Source organism: Vicugna pacos, chromosome 31, assembly GCF_048564905.1.
Source record: "Vicugna pacos chromosome 31, VicPac4, whole genome shotgun sequence".
Classification (NCBI taxonomy): domain Eukaryota; kingdom Metazoa; phylum Chordata; class Mammalia; order Artiodactyla; family Camelidae; genus Vicugna; species Vicugna pacos.
The window spans coordinates 5,149,317-5,169,208 of record NC_133017.1 but is presented as its reverse complement, the minus strand read 5'-3'; the positions used below and the strand labels follow the sequence as shown (position 1 = coordinate 5,169,208).

General features: G+C 41.0%; 1 long non-coding RNA gene across 1 annotated transcript in view; it reads left to right on the top strand.

The window, feature by feature from the left end:
- Positions 1-19,892, top strand: part of LOC140690733 (uncharacterized) — a 51,059-nt gene that overhangs the window by 20,805 nt on the left and 10,362 nt on the right. Inside the window, exon 3 of the long non-coding RNA XR_012066011.1 lies at positions 16,629-16,726. This is a non-coding gene — a long non-coding RNA (uncharacterized lncRNA). The remainder of the gene's footprint in view (positions 1-16,628; positions 16,727-19,892) is intronic.

Genomic DNA, 19,892 nt, shown 5'->3' with positions numbered 1-19,892 from the left:
GGACATAACCACCGACGCTGTCTAAGGCATCGTCTTCATCTGGTGCACACTTTCTTTAGATGTGTAATATCCTGATTAACAGGACAAGCTAGTTTGGATTCCCAAGGCCACAGGCAGCCTTCTGCCTGACTTTGGTGTATATATGTTCATTGACGTGTCCTCTCTCAGATCAGCTAGAGCTGCCTGTTGTGTGGTTTCCCAGAGAATGTGGGTGCAGTGCTCCCCACCAGAGTCCTACCAGTTGTTTTATTGCAGGAAGAGAGAGAGCAAAAGAGACAGAACAGGAAGTTCTTGTCCAGCCTCAAACACAGTCACCCCCGCCGAGGGCTCTTGCTCTGGGACACACAGCAGTGCAGGTCAGCAGCAATGTGGCCCCGGTGTACTCCAAAACATGGTGTGGTTTTACTGGGTTATCTGTGTCTTTCATGGGCCCTGCAAAGTTCTCGGCTTTGTGAAATGGGGAACTAAGGAACTCCCACCCATGGCTGTAACTCCCAGGGTTTGCACCCTTACGGGTTTTGAGGATTTGCTGGCAACTCATTCTTTTTCACTGGGTCATTTCTCGGTTACACCTGCAGTCCTGTGACTTCCTTATCAGAACTGCTCCTTACGTTCGGGATTTAGTGAAAGATGCCATTTTAGCCTGTAAGTTCATGTTCAGGGAGGAGGAGGAAGAAGCACAGATCAGAAATGCTGTTTTGCTTTTTTTATTATTGTTTTCATAAGCCGTCTCCTGTTGTCGAATGGACACTGAGCAAATGAATGACTGTTACACTCCCATTTGAAGGATGAGAAAAACGACACTCAGGGAGAGGAGGCAAACTTCCTGAGGTTCCAAAGACCAAAAGGGATGAGCACAGAATAAGATCCCCGCAAATTTCTTGGCTGTCATTCGCCTTTAGGTCAATGACAGAGTGCCGTGTGTAGTAGTAAAGTTGTAGCGTGCTTTTAAAAGGGTGCAGATGTTCTTGTTTTGTTTATAAAATCACAGCGTTTTGTCTGAGACTCTGAAAAAGAGAAATGGGTTAGAAAATGTTGGTTTCTCATCCTTGGTCCTTCCTCCCCTTCACAGATATGGACCCTTCCATCTGTAGCAGGAATAAGACAGCCCCAGCCTTCCCATCTCATGAGATCAGTACTCATTCATTTCATTCCTGCCCACCAGTAGGTGATAAAGCACAGCGAGATTTTCATGTCCTGCTTCACTGATTCTTGTGAAATTAGGTGTTTGAAGATAGAAACTCATGAAAGGAAGCTGCCTTTTTTTATATAAAGTGCAGTAATTTTCCTAGCAGAGAAGGAAATTGAGGATTTTCTTCATTGAAAATCAATAGAGATTTCAAGAGCATCTGTATTTCTGATGCATAGATTAAAATGACAAAATCTAGAGGGATTACCGAAACACAAGGAAGATACCAAAAGTGTCTTTAAAGAGCTTTTCTAAGACTGGGCTTGTAAAGAGACTGTTAGTTGACAGAGACCCTCTTCTCACCCATAGTCCCTCTCCTTAGGTTGGAAAGGGCCTGCGCTTCCCATGTGTGCATTCCTGGTGCTTCAAGTGAGTTGTAGGTTAGGGCGGTGCACATGGTGCTCCCTTCAGTTTGTCCATCCTAAGTAACCCCTGGCAGTCAGAGGGCGAGTGTGTTGCAACGACGTGAACCATTCACCATGCTCTCCGTGGTGTGTGCTCATCTCAGCTCATCCAGGCTCAGGTGATGGCAGAGCAGAGAGTGGTGGCAAGAGGTCAGCCATGAGTAGGAGGGAGCAACTGGAGTGAGCTGGGGCCCAAGTGGCTAGGAGTTCCAGGTTGAATTCCCAGGACTTCCCACAGCTCATTCATTCAGCTAATACTTCTTCTGCACCTGTCATGTGCTGGTGCTTCCATTGTGAACAGAATCAAATCCCTGTCCTCATGAAGATGACGTTCTAGTTGACATAAGAAATGATAAACGCAGAAGCAGATCCACGTCAGGACACATGAGTGCCGTCTACTTTGGAGTGCACAAGGTGAGATCCTTTGGGAAGGAATGTATGATACAGGAAAATGTGGGGGAGAGGATGGCCGTATCCCAGGTCTTATTTGGGTCCCTGAGATGCACCTCGTGATGTGTGGGTCCTTGGTTTGCACAGGAACGAATCCAAGAGAGAGCCACAATTCAGTAAATGTAGATTTATTCAGAGAGATATATACTCCACAGACAGAGTGGGCTGTTTCAGAAGGCAACAGAAAGGCCATGAGGCGTGAGGGTTGGGTGCTCCAGTTTAAAGGAAAAGTAGATACACACTCCACAGACAGAGTGTGGGCTGTCTCCCTCAGCAGAGAGAGCAGCCACGAGGTGTGGTTGTTAGTTTTTATGCCCTCAGTATCTTCATATGCTAATAAGTGGGAGGAATATTCCAACCGCTTTGGGGAAGGTGTTGCGATTACCAGAAATTGGGCCACCACTCACCCTTTGACCTTTCATGGTCAGCCTTGAACCTGTCCTGGCACCTGTGGGAGTGCCATATAGCATCCTGCTGTATTTCAGTGAGTGTGTATTGAAGCTCAAGATCTACTGGGAGTTGACTTTTCCACCGTCTCGGTGCTAATGGCTGTGCCATTCTTTTAATGGCAGTGCCCTTCCCCCTTCCCTCCTGTCTCATGAAGGAGCTCTGGACTGATTGCACAATTGCAGAGCAGGGGATAGAGTGGAAAGAACTTCATAAGTGGAAGGTGGAAGGCAGTGTTGGTAGTAGAATTCTCAAGTCAATTATAAAGTAAGGGTCTTCTGTTTGCTGGGATTACCTGGTGTCACATTAGGGAGCTGTGAGCCTTGGGGACTTCAGTGAGTGGGTGGCTCACTGTATATACTGTGTTGCTTCTTAGGCGGCTCAAGAACAGTTGGCTTATAGGTGACCCATTCACTCAAGCAGGGGTCTTTTTGGGGATTTTCTGCACTTGAGGATAACATGGGTCACATGGGGGGCAGGACCAGCCAGTCACAGCTTGGTCCACAGTCACCTAGTGCCCTCGCGGCTTCCATCCCATGGATGCGTCACCTCCCCCTCGATGGGGACAAGGTCACAAGTGGTGGGGCAGCTTCTCAGTGGCGAAGGCATTGCTCTCCAGACCCAACACTCAACAGCATGGACCCCTGGTGTTGGCCACAGTCTTGGCTAGATGAGGCTGTTGAGTAGCTGAGCTCATGAGACGTGGGTGCCATGCTTCCACTCTCACCAAGAGCTCTACTTTTGAAGGTTCTGGTCAGACAGCCATAAATACTCCCTAGCCCATAAACAAAGAACAGTCCCTTTCACTCGGGGAAGGGCACACAGAAGGAGAACGGATCATCCCGAGAGCAGGAGAGGCCAAATCAGTCCTGCCATCAGGGGTCTGACAGACGAGCCAGCTCAGTTCCTCTTACTAGTTGTTTACTTGGAGGATCTGGGGTATTTTGGTGACCTGCAAGTGTCAGGAAATAGTACACGAGGGCTTTGTAGATTTTCTGGTCCGGTGTTAACTCACCCCATTGTAGCTGTTGTGCAAGGAAACAAAACTTGGTGGACAACAGGCCATTGCCTGTGCTCCCTGGTGGAGCCAGGAGATTACAATGTTAAGAACGACTGCGGGGGCATCATTTCTATGTTGAGAGGCCAGATGGCCTTACATATCTCTCATGCTGGATGTCTAAGTTGCAAAGGGAAACTGGATTTCATCCAGCTCTCCAGCCAAGGAGGAGACCACAAGTGGCCTCCCCCACCAACTGTGAGCTCTTTGCCTCCACTGACAGCAGCATGTATAGCAAAAAGCTGGGCTGCCACCTGCGTTTCTGTGTAAACATCCGAGTAGCCACAGCAATGGCCTCGTGAGCGATGGTGTGCCCAAGGAAGCGCTGTGTGGGACAGAGGGAGGAGTGCTGGGGTCAGACACCGGGAGGGCAGGCAGGCAGTGAGGACATCTGTGCAGTGCAGGTGCCATGGAACTGAGCCAAAGGGAGGCTGATTTTGAAGCAGGGAGCCTGGGCAGTGCCGTGTTGTTCGTAAGAAGATCCTGGGCTCTGGATCCAAGAAGTCATTGGCTTGATTCCTGACCTCAACCCTCATCTTGGGCAAATGTTTGAAGCTTTCTGTGCCTCTGTTTCTTGGTGTCCCAAATGGGGACAATAGTAGCAATTACCTCTGAGAGTCAGGAGCGCCTTTATAGATGTCATTTCATTACGCTCACAGCAGCCCACGAGCACTGTGCTAGGTCCCCCGTTTTACATGTGGCAGACGAGTAATTTTTAATCAGTAATCATGCAACTAAGAATGGTCATAATCAGCATTTGAATTTGATCCCTGTGTCCAGATAATTTCTATTCTCACTCAGTATTACTGGAATACTAGTAAAGTCAGAACAAACACTGCTGGGAAGTGGGTGCTTGAAACATGTTTGACGTCTTTGCCATTGGGGAGTGTTGAGTTCACATTCCTCATAGCCCTTCCGAGGCTCCCTGCATCTCCGGCTGCCCCTGGTGGGGTCTACAGGGCTCTGGGCAGCTTCTCCTTGTTCTCTAAACCCAAGGCTCTCTGCTCTCTGCAGGTTGATTCTCAACCCTAACTGCTGGGTAGAGCTAACGTCTAAAAACAAAAAAAGGTGGGGAGGGTATGGCTTAGTGGTAGAGCACGTGCTTAGCATGCAAGAGGTCCTGGGTTCAATTCCCAGTACCTCCATTAAAATAAATAAAGCTCAATACTCCCCACAAAAATAAAAGAAGTATTTAAAAAATAATAAACAGTACAAAGGCCCCACTCCAGGCTGTGGTGCACTATTTTTTAAAGGCTCCCAAATGCATCCCATATGCAGGAGGGTGAGAGCTATCCCTATACACCTCTTGTGAGCTTGTCCACTCACACCAATTAGCCTCTTGAAACAGGAAAACTACTTGGCTCAGCCTAGAACTTTCTCCCGATTTCTAGACTTTTATTTGCCTACTGCACATCTCTCCTGGAGCCCACAGGCACCCAGCCAGAACTGAATCAGTTGTCTCCTCTCATGACTTGCCCCTCTTCCTGCCCTTCTTTTTTTTTTTAACATTTTTTATTCATTTATAATCATTTTACAAGGTTGTGTCAAATTCCAGTGTTCAGCACAATTTTTTAGTCATTCATGGACATATACACACTCATTGTCACATTTATTTCTCTGTGATTTATCATAACATTTTGTGTATATTTCCCTGTGCTATACAGTGTAATCTTGTTTATCTATTCTACAATTTTGAAATCCCAGTCTATCCCTTCCCACCCTCTACCCCCCTGGTAACCAAAAGTTTGTATTCTTTATCCATGAGTCTATTTCTGTCCTGTATTTATGCTTTGTTTTTGTTTGTTTTTGTTTTTTAGATTCCACATATGAGTGATCTCGTATGGTATTTTTCTTTCTCTTTCTGGCTTACTTCACTTAGAATGACATTCTCCAGGAGCATCCATGTTGCTGCAAATGGCATTATGTTGTTAGTTTTTATGGCTGAGCAGTATTCCATTGTATAAATATACCACGTCTTCTTTATCCAGTCACCTGTTGATGGACATTTAGGCTGTTTCCATGTTTTGGCTATTGTAAACAGTGCTGCTATGAACATTGGGGTGCAGGTGTCATCCTGAAGTAGATTTCCTTCTGGGTACAAGCCCAGGAGTGGGATTCCTGGGTCATATGGTAAGTCTATTCCTAGTCTTTTGAGGAATCTCCACACTGTTTTCCATAGTGGCTGCACCAAACTGCATTCCCACCAGCAGTGTAGGAGGGTTCCCCTTTCTCCACAGTCTCTCCAGCATTTGTCATTTTTGGATTTTTGAATGACGGCCATTCTGACTGGTGTGAGGTGATACCTCATTGTAGTTTTGATTTGCATTTCTCTGATAATTAGTGATATTGAGCATTTTTTCATGTGCTTTTTGATCATTTGTATGTCTTCCTTGGAGAGTTGCTTGTTTAGGTCTTCTGCTCATTTTTGGATTGGGTTGTTTATTTTTTTCTTATTGAGTCGTATGAGCTGCTTATATATTTTGGAGATCAAGCCTTTGTCGGTTTCACTTGCAAAAATTTTCTCCCATTCCGTAGGTTTTCTTCTTGTTTTATTTCTGGTTTCCTTTGCTCTGCAGAAGCTTGTAAGTTTCATTAGGTCCCATTTGTTTTTTCTTGCTTTTATTTTTTCTAGGAGAAAATTTTTGAAATGTATGTCAGATAATGTTTTGCCTATGTTTTCCTCTAGGAGGTTCCTGCCTTTCTTATTTCAGGGAATGGCATTATAAATTAGACACTGCCAAAGCCAGAAAGCTGGTCGGCATCTTTGTCCCCTTCCTGCCCTTCCATCACACCTGTGGCCAATCCGTCCACCTGCTGAAATGTTTTCTTCTCTCTCCTCCTGGCAGGGCCTCAGCAGGCCTCCACATGAACCTGCCAATAGTCCTCCCTGCCTCTATCTTGTCTCTTTCTAGATCACTTTGCATGTCTCCTCTACCTTGGAGGCACACAGAGCCCTTTGTGATGTGCCCCTGTGATCTCTCCACCTGGTTGCCTCACCTGCCTCCCACACCCTGTGCTCACTTCTAGACTATTTGCAGTTCCTGGAAGGGACCTGGCTCTCTTTGGCCTCCCTCCTTTGCATGTGCAGCTCCCCAGGGAGAAATGGCCTTAACATTATAAGTTCACCTGATCAATTCTAGGGCATCTCAGAGCTCACCACAGTGGTTCTCTCCTCTGGGAGAGCCTTGGCTACAGTTCCGGCTCCCTGCCCCGAGCACCCTCTGCTGACTGTTATCCAAGCCCTCTTAACACGCCTCCTCAGCCATCATTTCACAATGAGTCCTGTGCACCTAGGAGCTCCCGGAAGCAGGGACTGTGTCTTTTTCCTCTTTATTCTCAGAGCATTGTAGAGACTCAGGTACAATGGTGGAGGACACAGTGGTTATTCTGCAATTTCTCTAGAGTTGGGGCCTAGGGGTAACAGTCTGGTGGGAAGAAGGGCTTAGGGGATTCACCCTGAAGCCTCATTTTCAATTAACATTTCATGTTGTTTTTGTCTACTATTTAAAATTACGAGTCTTAAAACAGAATGATGATTTCTAAAAATTACCGATGATTGAGGAAAATGGCAGTTTTCCATATTTAAGAATATTATTTTAAGTTTGTGTGACTGGGGTGGTGGAAAATAGAAATGCAGGGGCTACTAAAGTATTCTCATCCCCTTCCCCACCCTCAGATCCTTTGGACAGAAGAGACAGAGTGATGTGAGGAGAAGGCTTGGAGGGTGCACCGTGCATTGCTTTTAAATTGTGACAGTTACTTGTGCTTTTTTTAAATTTTTTTAATGGAGGTAATGGGACTTGAACCCAGGACCTTGTGCATGCTTAGAACGTGCTTTACCACTGAGATATACCCACCCTTCCCCCCGATATTTGTGTTTTTAGTGGGCATAATATGCTGGAAGCAGGTACTTTAGCATCAGACAGTCACCTGCCTCTGACCATCACGTTAATACCTTTCCCTTGAGCTAGAGAGCTTGTCTGTTTCCAAAAGTTCAATAAATTATCTTCATTTTCTTTTTTCTTAAAAAAAGGTATTAACTCATTTTTCTCTTTAGTATCGCCTATAAATAAAATGTGATTTTATTAACCATTTACCAAAGTGTTAAGTGTAATAAATATTAAGTACAGATTTCTGAAGCATCAGTCATCACTGAAGATCCACATTCTGCTGTTCTCTCTCTCTGTTAGTCACCTTACTTCTGGAGTTCTGGAATCGGCGCCAGGCAGTGCTTGAGTACAAATGGGACACGGTTGAGCAGGAAGAACAAGTCTGGCCAGAATAGGAGGCACGTTGTCCCCACGTGGAGATAGATGAGATTACCCAGGAAAAGCGGGTGCTGTTTAGATGCACTTTAGTGTGTTTACTTCTGGACTTGTCAGCCTTGGCTGCATGTTGGAATCACCAGGGGACCTTAAAAAATGTTGGTGCCTGGATTCCATCACTGCAAACTCTGATGGTACTCAGTGGCCTGGGGTGCATTCTGGCATAGGGAAGTTTTTAAAGCTCCTCTGGTTATTCTAATGTGCAGCCAAGTTGAAGGAGCACTGCCTGGAATGGTGGACACAGAAGGGAAGTGAGGTCCTTCCTTCATAATAACAGAAAAAAGGGGAAAAGAAAAAGACTGGTATAAGTGTATATGAAAAGAGGCATTGATCTGTATCCTTTCATAACACCAATAAAAAAATGCAAAATATAAATTAGCTGCAATGACACAGATGTAGAAGGAAAGACAAATTGGTTTTTATAGTTGACTCCCATTTTTTCACATGCACCTTCATTATTGCGGCCTCCTTTTCATCGTAGACTAGGTGCCCCTTTGTCTTGAACTAAGTCCCGGTCACTGCTCCCCCTTCCTATTGGGATGTGCACAAAGAAGCATGACCCTCATCCTAAAGTCAGAGAAAGGGTAGAAGAAGCAGGGAAACATTTGTTGAGGTGCCATCAGTATTTGAGCAGTGTTTGAGCTAGGCATTTTACATAATTGGAAATGTAAATTTATTGCTGCCACTCCTGCTGCAAAATTAAAAAAAATAAAACTATATATCTTTGTATCAACATTCCAGAGCTATGAAAAGATGATTTTTGAGTCATCTGTATTATTGCTTCTTTCCATCAGCTGAGATAATTTAGAGCTGTTGGTGCTTGCGGTCAGCAGCAACAGGACAGTAGGTTGTGAGCATGAATAACTCTTGGGAAAAAAATGCTTTTACTAGGATCATCTGAAAATGTCTCCAAATATTGATTTAATAAATTGAATCACAGATCTACAGAATGTTGGCACTGAAAAGATATGGAGGGAGTAGGTCAAACTCCTCTTTTTATAAATGAACAAAAATGAGGTTCAGCTACCAATAGAAAGTGACATTGGTCTTTTACAATGTAATAAGCTTCTAATAATCCCCATTATGAATAGTTCCCATTGTTTACAACTGAAGATGTGGGTAAAAGCGTATGTTGGTGAAAGATTGTACATTCAGAGATGAAAGCTGAAACTAAGACAAAATTAGATGTTCATAATGCTTTTGAGTCCTGAAAAACAAAAACTTATCATATTGGCAGCATACAAAAAATACTGAAGAAAAGTTTTTTGGTCATTTAAACTGCCAAGTTTAAATTTAAAATTGCCAACTAATAAGTTTAAATTTTCATTGAAACATGCTTGTTGAAAAATTGAAGATGAAGACTCATTTAACTTTATCGTTCTTCCTTATTTAAAAAATTGCCTTATTTTTTTTTAGTTTTTTATTTGAAGTATTTTACTTTACTTGCGAAAGCATGCTCCATTGTTTAGAGAGGCCAGCGTCGTGGTAGTGAGATCTTGCGAATGAAGTTGCCTAAATTCATATTTGAACACAGCAGCTTACTTCCTGAGTGATCTTGGACAACTTAACTTCTCTGTGCCATTGGTTCCTATAAAATAAGAATAAGAGAGTTGCTTCTTCATGACAGTGGTAAAGACGGGTCGAAGTAATGTACAGAATCTACTTGGAAGGCCTCCTGGCAGAGAGGAAGGGCCATGTACTTAGTTACAGCTATTATTATACTATATCTGGTTTTATAATCCATGTAAATCTTGAGTCTTACTGATTTCATCTCTTAAAAAATTCTAAATATAAACTCTAAAATGGAAATTCTTAAACTTCATAGTTGTAGCTAATTAACACATAAAGTCCAACCAAGAAACACACAGTAGAGACCAGTTAGCTGCAGACAGCTGTGATATTTTCTGTCCTGCACAGACTCTAAGCTGTAACTACCGTCACTTCTGAAATCAAAGGCAAGCTAAGGAATAGAGCTTTAAAGCTTGGCCTGGTCAGGTGTTCAGACCATGGCAGGGAAACAGTTTACTGTTCACATGTGAATTTTCAAAAAATAGTATTAAAACGAACACTGTACATATTTTGTTGTGCGTTTGACATCGTTAACAGAAAAGAAAAAGAAAAAAAAACAGAAAAAAACCCATGTATTTACAAACAATGAGGCTATGTCTGAAAATTATTATTTTTTTATATTATGTTTAGGATTTAGTGACCAGTTAGGAAAAATATCATTTCATTGGTGTAATCCCTTGATTGACTAAACTTGTTTTTTTAATTAGGAAGAAGAGCGTGTTCCCTTTACCACCTGGGGAAAGTGTATACATATAACCCTTTGTGCAAGTGCTCTATTTCTGGGTAAGAACCTGCCACAGACTTTTAAAATCTAATGTGAAATGCTGAGAAAACTGAAAGTCAAGCTGGGAACTATGTAGTCTCATAGAGAAAACTTTTTCCAGAGAACATCTGAGCCAATGCAGCGTGCCACTCTGGAGGTTCCACAGTCTCTTCTGCTCACAGTGCTTCACCCAATTCTTTTCACCTCATTTGTTCAAATCAGATCAGTGGTTTAGGATTCTCCAGGGTCTGATTAAGAGACCAGTTGGAGGCATTAAGATTTCTAAAATTTTCCAAGTGTAACAGCCAAGGTAAAATATCCAAAAATAGCCTAACAAAAGGATAGTAGGAACTATCAAAAAATAAAAGTAAAAATTACTGAAAGGTATAAAAGGTGCTTTAATCACATGATTCTAGATTAAAAGATCATATCTCCAAAGTATCAGAAATTATAAAATTCTTTTGGGTTTATTGTGAATAAAATAATATTAGTAATATAATAATTAATAAGATAATGAGAGTTTTACTTGTTCAAGAATAGCCAGATTAGAAAATAGGGCAGGAAGTCCAGATATGGGCTCTGATATCAATAATAATTTAATATAAGAGATGGAAGGCATTACAAATCAGGGAGATAAATAAAGGTTATTCAGTGAATAGAACACTTGTTAGCTACTTGGGGGGAAAAGAAAAGATTGAAATCATACAGTGAACCATATATTGTGATAAATTCCAGAAACACTTAAAAAGTAACACAATTAGAAAAAAAAAACTAGAAATAAATATGGATGAGTATACAGCCTCTAGATGAACAGTAAGTTTCAGAGGAAAGTATACAAAGATTTCCATGCATCAGAAGCATCCTAATTTTAAACAAAACACCAGAGGATGTTATTTGTTTACAAATCCGACCAGGGGCTAATTCCTTCAATACATAGAGAGTTCAGATCACTTCAAAGGTAACATCAAAAAATCTCAGGAGCGCAGAAGGCCGAAAAGATGAACACACATTCACAAAGGAAAAAATAGATGTCACACTTCAATGGTAATTCACTCAGTGCACATCAAAATGAAATAGTTTTCCACCTCTCAAGTGACACAGCTCTGTTTATGAGGATGAAATGCCAATGATCACCAATATCATGCCTAGTTACTGGATAATTTTTGTGAAGTATGGTTGATTTACAATGCTGTGTTAAATTCTGGTGTACTCCTCAAGCCTTCTTAGAAAGCAGTCTAGCAGTTGATATCAAGAGTCAAAAATACTCATATGTTTTAATCCACTAATTCAGCTTTGAAAAACTTTTAATCAGGAATTATATCAAAATGGCAGGGAAAAGTCAGTATGGATGCAAGTCACAGACATACTTTTATATGTATGTGTATAAATATATATATAAAATCTCAGCCAAAATATTCTTCCAACCCTTCACAAAGTAGAATAGTATGCAGTCATGAAAAAGTGTGTCCATGAAAATATTTTATGACATGTCAAAGTGTTATGATAGATTTGAGGAGAAAATTAATATATAAAATGATTTGTAATATACAAACAATGCACCGTTCTGAAGGAATTATGTCTAAAGGTCGAAGCAATTATTCTTATTTTATTTTTTATTCATTTTCAGAGTTGGGGTCTTTTGATTGCAGGTGACAAAATCAATCTCCAATGTGTTTAAATAACAACCAAAAAATGGGGATGCATGGAATTTATTGGTTCCTGTAAATGAAAACCTCCAGTCTGAGGTCTGGCTTCAGTCAAGGAGAGATACTCTAGCCCAGATGATGTCAAGGGCTGCTTTTGTCCTGTCTTCATTCTGTGTCCAAAGATGTCTCAGCATGATGCTTCTAGGCACGCAGCATCCCAGATCATCCATCCAAACCAAGACAGGTCCCTTTTGGCCCCTTTCTCTCTTGATAGAGGAAGCTTATGATTCACATGGGCACCAGCACATATCTCCTCACATAATAGTGGCTCTTCCTGGGTTATTTGCCAATTCTCCAATCATGTGCGAGGCCAATACAATGAGGGGTATTATTTGTCTTAAACCAACTGAGATCTACTTCTGGTGCTTCAGAAAGAGTGGGTCAATCGAGGTTAAATCACAGGACTAAAAACGAAAGGGAGGTTACTTATCCTAAAGCAAGTTCTGGGTCCTCTTCTAAGACTGGGGACAGATACAGGACAGAAGTTCTGTCCATTACTGAGTGCTTTCAAATTTTCTTTAATGAGCAAATGTTAAATTTATGATCAGAAAAGATGATAAATAAGAAACTTAAGGAAGGAAAATGGAAAGCTTTCCTGTTTCTTAAGAAATATTGAACCCATTAAGTGCTTGGAAGAAAAATGGAAATGTTTCAAGTTTGTAAAAGTTCTGAAATGAATTAGAATTGATTTTACAGACCATGTAGGAGATAGTGCTATACAGTTAGTGTGTCTTTGGGCTCTTTGAGTATTTCAGTACTTTCACATAAAAGTTGCTTCATTTGGGGCAAATTGCATCATTTCCACGTGGCTCTATTTCCTCATCTGTAAAAGAGATATAATATTACTTTCCCCACAGGGTAATTGTGAGGATTTTGAAAAATAGATGTGTGCTGAGGCAATAGTAAGCATTTAAGGATTCTTAACTTTTATGTTTACTTAATACATAATTAAAAATTATTATGCAGACTTTTAAAAAATGCATACTATTTAAATGGCCTATATGTGCTGTACAAGAGAGGAAGGCTTAATATACCTTCTATAATACATTTTTCTCAGCCTTAACTAATTTTCACATTTAATCACACACACACCAAAAAGTTATTCCTTTCACAAGCATGAAGACTTAACTGTGAAGGAAAGGATGATGAAAGAGAGTAGAGGAGAAAATAAAATGCTTTCTCTACAAACTGATGGCTTAAAAACTAAGAAGAACGCCTTTTTAAGACTTTGGTCCATCAACTGGTGACTGGATAAAGAAGATGTGGTATATTTATACAATGGAATACTACTCAGCCATAAAAACCGACAACATAATGCCATTTGCAGCAACATGGATGATCCTAGAGAATGTCATTCTAAGTGAAGTAAGCCAGAAAGAGAAAGAAAAATACCATATGAGATCGCTCATATGTGGAATCTAAAAAACAAAAACAAACAAAAACAAAGCATAAATACAGGACAGAAATAGACTCATGGACAGAGAATACAGACATGTGGTTACGGGGGGGTAGAGGGTGGGAAGGGATAGACTGGGATTTCAAAATTGTAGAATAGATAAACAAGATAACATTGTATAGCACAGGGAAATATACACAAAATGTTATGATAAATCACAGAGAAAAAAATGTGACAATGAGTGTGTATATGTCCATGAATGACTGAAAAATTGTGCTGAAAACTGGAATTTGACACAACACTGTAAAATGATTATGAATCAATAAAAAATGTAAAAAAAAATAATAATAATTAAAAAAAGACTTTGGTCACCATATTCATAGCTAATACTTAGGTAGAGTTTTTCACATGCCTGCGGTTAATGTTCCAATTGTTTTCACAATTAGTAACTAATTGACTCATCACAATGGTCCTATAAATTGCTATTATTATCCTCCCATTATATGGGTGAGGAGATTGAAGCCCCTAGAGGTTAAGAAATTTCCACAAGTCCTCACAGCTAGCATCGGAGCTGGGATCCAGATGCAGGAGTGTGTCTCCAGGGGGGGCTTGTAAACACTCCCTCTGCTCTCCCCTGCAGGTGCAAGCCAGCCACCCGCTGTTACTGTAAATAACATGATGTGGTTCACTTAGTCCTGAAATTCACATTCTTTGTAGCTTTCTATCTGGGGCAGTCATCAGGAGCAGCCAGGGACACTGAGTACATGCTTCTGGACTATGACCAAGAAGGTAGATGGAAGGAAAACAGTTTAAAAATGGGATCTTTAATGTGCATTCTTCAATGGGCAGGAAAAAACCTGCCAAGTGAGGAACTGAAACCCTATCAGCCACGTGCAAATTATGCTTCAGACACCCCCGCTGCCCTTGGGTCCACACAGTCAGAACTACAGGGGATCAGGGACATGAAACTTATGTAAATGCAGGGAGTAGGAATACCTGCCATTTTAGGATCTCAAGGAGTATGAAAAGCATGTGAAGCTTTCATCAGCAGAGACCTGCTGTCACTTCCACTGTTTCCCTCAGGGCATGTCCACAGCTTCACTGGTTTTATTCAGAATGAAGACGATAGCTAGCACCTGCTGACCCCTGAATCAGTGATAGGTTCTCCCTTGAAAGGAAGCATATCCCCTTCATGGGTTACAACTAGTTCATAACCTAAGTAATTCTACAGATGTAGAAGGGATACTTTCATTGGTTCTGCTATCACAGACTTCCCTCCAAAATATCATGCCACCAGTTACCCCATTTTCACCCATTAAAATATACTTAACAGGCTTCCTTCTTTAGTGCAGTTTTAGGTTTACAGAAAAATTCACAGAAAGTGGAGTTCCCATATATTCCCTATGCCCTGCACACAGCTGCTCCTGCTGTCAGCATGTTACATTACTGGATGCACTCATTCTTTTTGACATCTTTCATTCCTCCTCCCCTAAAATTTAACATGCCTGATATTCACGTCTCATGGCATTTACGTGCGATTTATATCACTTCTCACGTTTATGTGGGGTTTACAACACATGCATGTTTTCTGTTTAAGCTGGGTTGGGGGCAAGTTTTCTGTGTAAAAATATGATCATTAGTGAGTCTTATGCTGCTGGGTTTTTGGGTTGTCAGGTCCTGTTGACCATTGCTTCAGTTATTGGGATCATTGTCTAAGGACTTTCAGTGTTCATTGTATTTTCTGCAAAACTTCCCAAGAACCTGAATGGAACAGACCCAATCCAAAAGTACCTGACTGTGCAGGTGGGCCACACCCATCACTGCTTCCCTCATCAGTTTTATCATCATGGTGACCCTGAACGCCATATATGAGAAAGTGGCAATCATGATGACTGACTCTGGTAAGGTCCTCCTGCAGCTGAGATAATTTCTACACTAGTTTTAGAACCAGGTCAAAACAGAGACTATCTTTTAAGCACTTCAATTGCAGTACATTACAGTCTTTAGTTAACTTCAAGTGTAAACGTATTTTCTCTAGCCTATGTGAGAAGTGAATTAGCTCCATTTTTGCATTAGTAAAAGGGACAAAGGAAGCTTTAGAATGTCCAAGCTCTGTGTAAATATGTCAGTGCTTAATAACAATTTCAATTACGTTAGATAATGTACCCTATTGTTGAAAGTAAATAGTCTCTGTATTGCAAATAAGTGGAAGAGGGTCGTGGTTCCAGTGGCAGATTTGCTTGTGCGTTACGGAGAGGACAAGTAATCACACTGTTATATGTCTTCCCCCCATGCTGTTCCCGTTAGTGTAGCTCTATTCTCATCAGCTGCGACTTCTATAATAAATGTTTCTTCTCTCTGGCTTGTATCCCACCCAGCGGCTTAGCGGCCTAAGTTAAGTGCTTCCCACACGTTGCATGTGGCTGGGTGGTTCTCCCAGTGGTCTGCTCAGTTGTCATCTTCTGAAAATACTAAGACCAATTCAAATTCTGAACTAGAAGGATGACCCGTTTTATGTTCCCCAAATGCTTCTAGCAAGTTGCCCCGTGTTTTGTTTGTCTTCTTCAATAGTCCTACCTTACTGCCGTTCAGGGAGACAAGAGAATATTATTTAGCAGGATGTTTAGAAGTAGCTTTCTTTCAAATTACACCTGACAAAGGAAATTTCTTGCCCATTAGATACTTTTGTGCTTATAAATTTTAAGGAACGGGTGACTTTTTTTTTTGCCTTGTGGGATATTTCGTTCTTAGTGGGAGAAACTCTTACAACAGTGTGTACAGTTGGAATTAACATAGTGGATATGTTAAGAAATTCAAAAGAGCTGATATGAAAACAGTGTGAATTGTGTGTGTATATATATATATATATATATATATATACATATTTAGCGTGTTAACTCATGTGTCCGTGGCTTTGATTAGGGTCTCAAAGCCGTTCACAATTTTGCAGACTTAACTTTTCTTTATTCTAGCTGCAGAGCTCCCAAGGACCAGACTGACTATGAGAACAACCCAGCCATGAAGGTGTTCTTGTTCCACTTTGTCAACTACTACTCCTCGTGTTTCTACAACACATTCTTTAAGGGCAGATTTGTGACTTATCTGTGAGATCTGGTGTATTGGCTGTAAAAATACAGAAATGAAGAGGTGTGAATACAGCTTTGTGTTCTGACAGTCTAACCTGTTTCAGGTTTTCTCTTAGTTGCCCAATGAAGAGTGTCTTTACTCTCTGTTCCTTAGATATTTTAGGCATAAAATAATGACTTTATTTCATGTTAGAGCTATCCAAAATTTAAATGAGATTTTCTTTCTAATATTCCAGTGTGACTCAAGTGGCTGTCTCCTTGAACTGATGACACAGCTGACAATAATCATGGGAGGACAGTCCATCTGGAATAACATACAAGAGGTGTTACTTCCGTGAGTACTCAGTCATGTGATCTTGGGGTGAGAACGGCCCACCCACCCACGTCATTTTCCTGCGTGGCCATCTCTAGAACAGGGGAGACTCTCTGCTTATTAAAGCTCTCCAGATAAGATGATCCAGCCAACATTATAAATGTACCTGCTGTTTAATAATTATGTTTAAATACCTTCCTTTTTATGTTTAACATAAATCCTCAAGTGCTATAGTCTCTGCTTATTAGCACAGCACTGGGGACTGACTGATCAGAGCCCTTTTTGGGGCCATGAACTAAGTTTTCCTACAACTTCCTGCAAATTTCTCCTCCTTTTATATATGCACTTAAAAATCCATAACAGGAATTTGTTGAGTGCCTAGTATGTGCTAGTCACTGTATTAAATGTTGTACATATATGTATGTGTGCATGTGTGTGTGTGTACAATTTAATCACCCAAACAATCCTTATTCTTATCTTCCTTTTGCAAATGAAGATCCTGTGGCTTAAAGAGGGTAACTGATTTGCCCAAGCTCTCATTGCCAATAAGAGACCACTGTGGGACTCAGATGTAAGACCCTATCTCTCTGAATCCAGGTTCTTCTAAGAACAGAGACTCTCTTAGGGTCCTAAGGCACAGGGTTACATAATGTTTTAAGAGACACTGTCTAAAATAATAACAACAGAGGTTTTGACTTACTGTTCTCTTCCTAAAAATGAGAAAAGCAGATGTTAGCAAAGGTCACACTGTCCTTTTGATTTTCACATAAGCCCAATCCCACATCAAAGTGGACAGTCCAGTGTTATCTGCAATTTCTGAACATTTCAAGGAGCTTACTGTATTTGCTTTCTGTTGCTATTGTAACTAGTATCCCCAAACATCATGGTAGTAGGAAGAAAAAAGAAAAAGTCTCCACTAAACAACACAAATTTAACCTTGTAGGGTTCTTGAACGCAGAAGCCTGATGAAGTCAAAGTGTTGACACGGCTGTTTCTGAAGGCCTCAGGGGAAACTGTATCTTTGACTTTTCTGTCTTCCAAAGGCCACCTGCGTCTCTTGGCCTGTGACCTCTTTTCTCTGTCTCAAGGTCAGCATGGTTGTGTGCCTCTGACTCTGAACCTGTGGTCAGATCTCCTCTCCTCTCTCCCCTCTTCTGCCTCCTTCTTCCTCCTTTAACGACCCTGGTGATTACACTGAGCCCAAATCTATAATCCAGCTGGTCTCTCTTAGAGTCGACTGGTTAGCAACCTTAACCACATCTGCAACCATAGGCCCCTTTGCCAGGGAATCTGACCTCTTCCTATGTTCTGTGGATGAGGACATAGACATATTGGCGGGGAACATTTTTCTGCCTACCACACTAACCTTTTTAAGATAATTTCTGGCTTTGAGTATCTGTTTTCATGAAACTGTTGATCTCTCTTCTGTCTTGCCTTCCACACCAGCATTATGCTCCTGGCCAACCTAACTGCAGAGCTCGTCCCTCTCTGTGGTGTCCCCCAAAACCACTTACACAAGCAGGTGTTATTGTTGTTTGTAGCATGGGGGAGAAACTCAAACAACTTGAATTTTGAAATAAAAAACCTCCATCATTTTAAAATCTTCCATGCCACTATAAAATTTTATTTTTTTAACTTTGTTTTAAATTTTTAAACTATTTTAAACTTTGTAACTTTTTTTAAACTGTACTTTTTTCTTATCATCCTTCATTGTAGGCTCCAGAAACCTGGTATTCTGCCCACCGCATCCAAGTTTCCTTTCATTGTTTCTCCTCCCTTTCTTAACCTTCCTTCTCTCTCCCTTATTACCAAGTTTCTGTCCATTCTCTTTATAGGGCAGTTAAATTATTTTTTCTTTCTTTCTTTCTGTTTTTGCAGAGTGAACACATTTTCGTGTCAGTGTGTCCTTCCACATTTCTTCACAAGGGCTTCATCTTTCAGCTTCAGTGTGGATTCCTGGGGTCTGTCTCGAAACAAAGGCATTTCCCTTGTCCCCCAGCTCACCATGCCCCTCAAAAAAATGATTCTGATCTCCGCTGTGAAATGAAACTTTTTTTTCCCTACTGTGCAGTAGACAACCCTTAACCTGAGCTCACAGTCAGATATTTCCAGAGGAGTAAAAGTAGGTCATGTGCAAATAATACTACTTTTCTCTGTGAAAAGTAATAGATCAGATAGAGGAAACACTTAACTCAGATTACTCAAAAGAATTTCCTGAAGGAAATAAGTAAATTATTTAATACTAAATTTTGTTGAATCTGGTAATCCATGAGCTATTTTTACCAATCAAGAAGGATATATTTCCAAAACTGTTACTTAGCAATTTATGTGAAATGAAACTTGCTCACATGAACTAGTTTAAAATAAAGGATGCATTATAGTATCTGTGGTCTGTTTATACCTTCGCTTAAGTAAGCACATTGTTCTAGGTTCCAGTGAGCTGAACTTTGCCTCCATGTATTTCTAATATGGGCTAAAATATTTAGGGAATTTATTTTGAATTATGTTTCCCTTTTTTGAAAACCAGGAATTCTGAATTGTAGCCAAGTTCGAGGGTGGCTTGTTTTTTCCTCACTGCCTCTTCTCTTTGTATAAGTGCAGTTTCCTTCTTAATTTTTCATATAAAATCCTAACAAACCAAAGATCTATCAATTACTCTTGCTGCACCAAAACTATACCCATCCTCAAAAATACATAGGAAAGGAAAAGAAAACTTACCAAAATTAGCGACTATTTTCATGCTTTTTAAATATGTCTAAAGGAACATAATGAAATGAATTTCACCATATCTCACCTGCCTCCGCCCCCCCATCCCATGTAGGGTTCTTGAGTAGGATTCTGGGAGCAAATTAAGGACAGTGATGCCGTGATCCAGGCTCCCTCTGGGGTCTCCCCAGCACTTGGATCGGCACCTGGTATAAAGTAGGTCTCAGTCCGAGCCAGCTGAGTGAGTGAATGACTCACAGGCATCGAATGCGTAACATCAGTGAATTAACAGCATTCTTTGTAGGACTCAGACAATAAGCTGAGTGCCCTGTGGCCTTCCCAGCCTCACATACTATTTTGATGTTGGGGTCATTTCTGGGAATGTTATTCTGTACTGGACAAAAGGCTAGTACAATTCCAGGGTTAAGCAACTTTCCTAGGGAAATTTTATGATAAAATATAAAGAAAAATAGTTAAATGC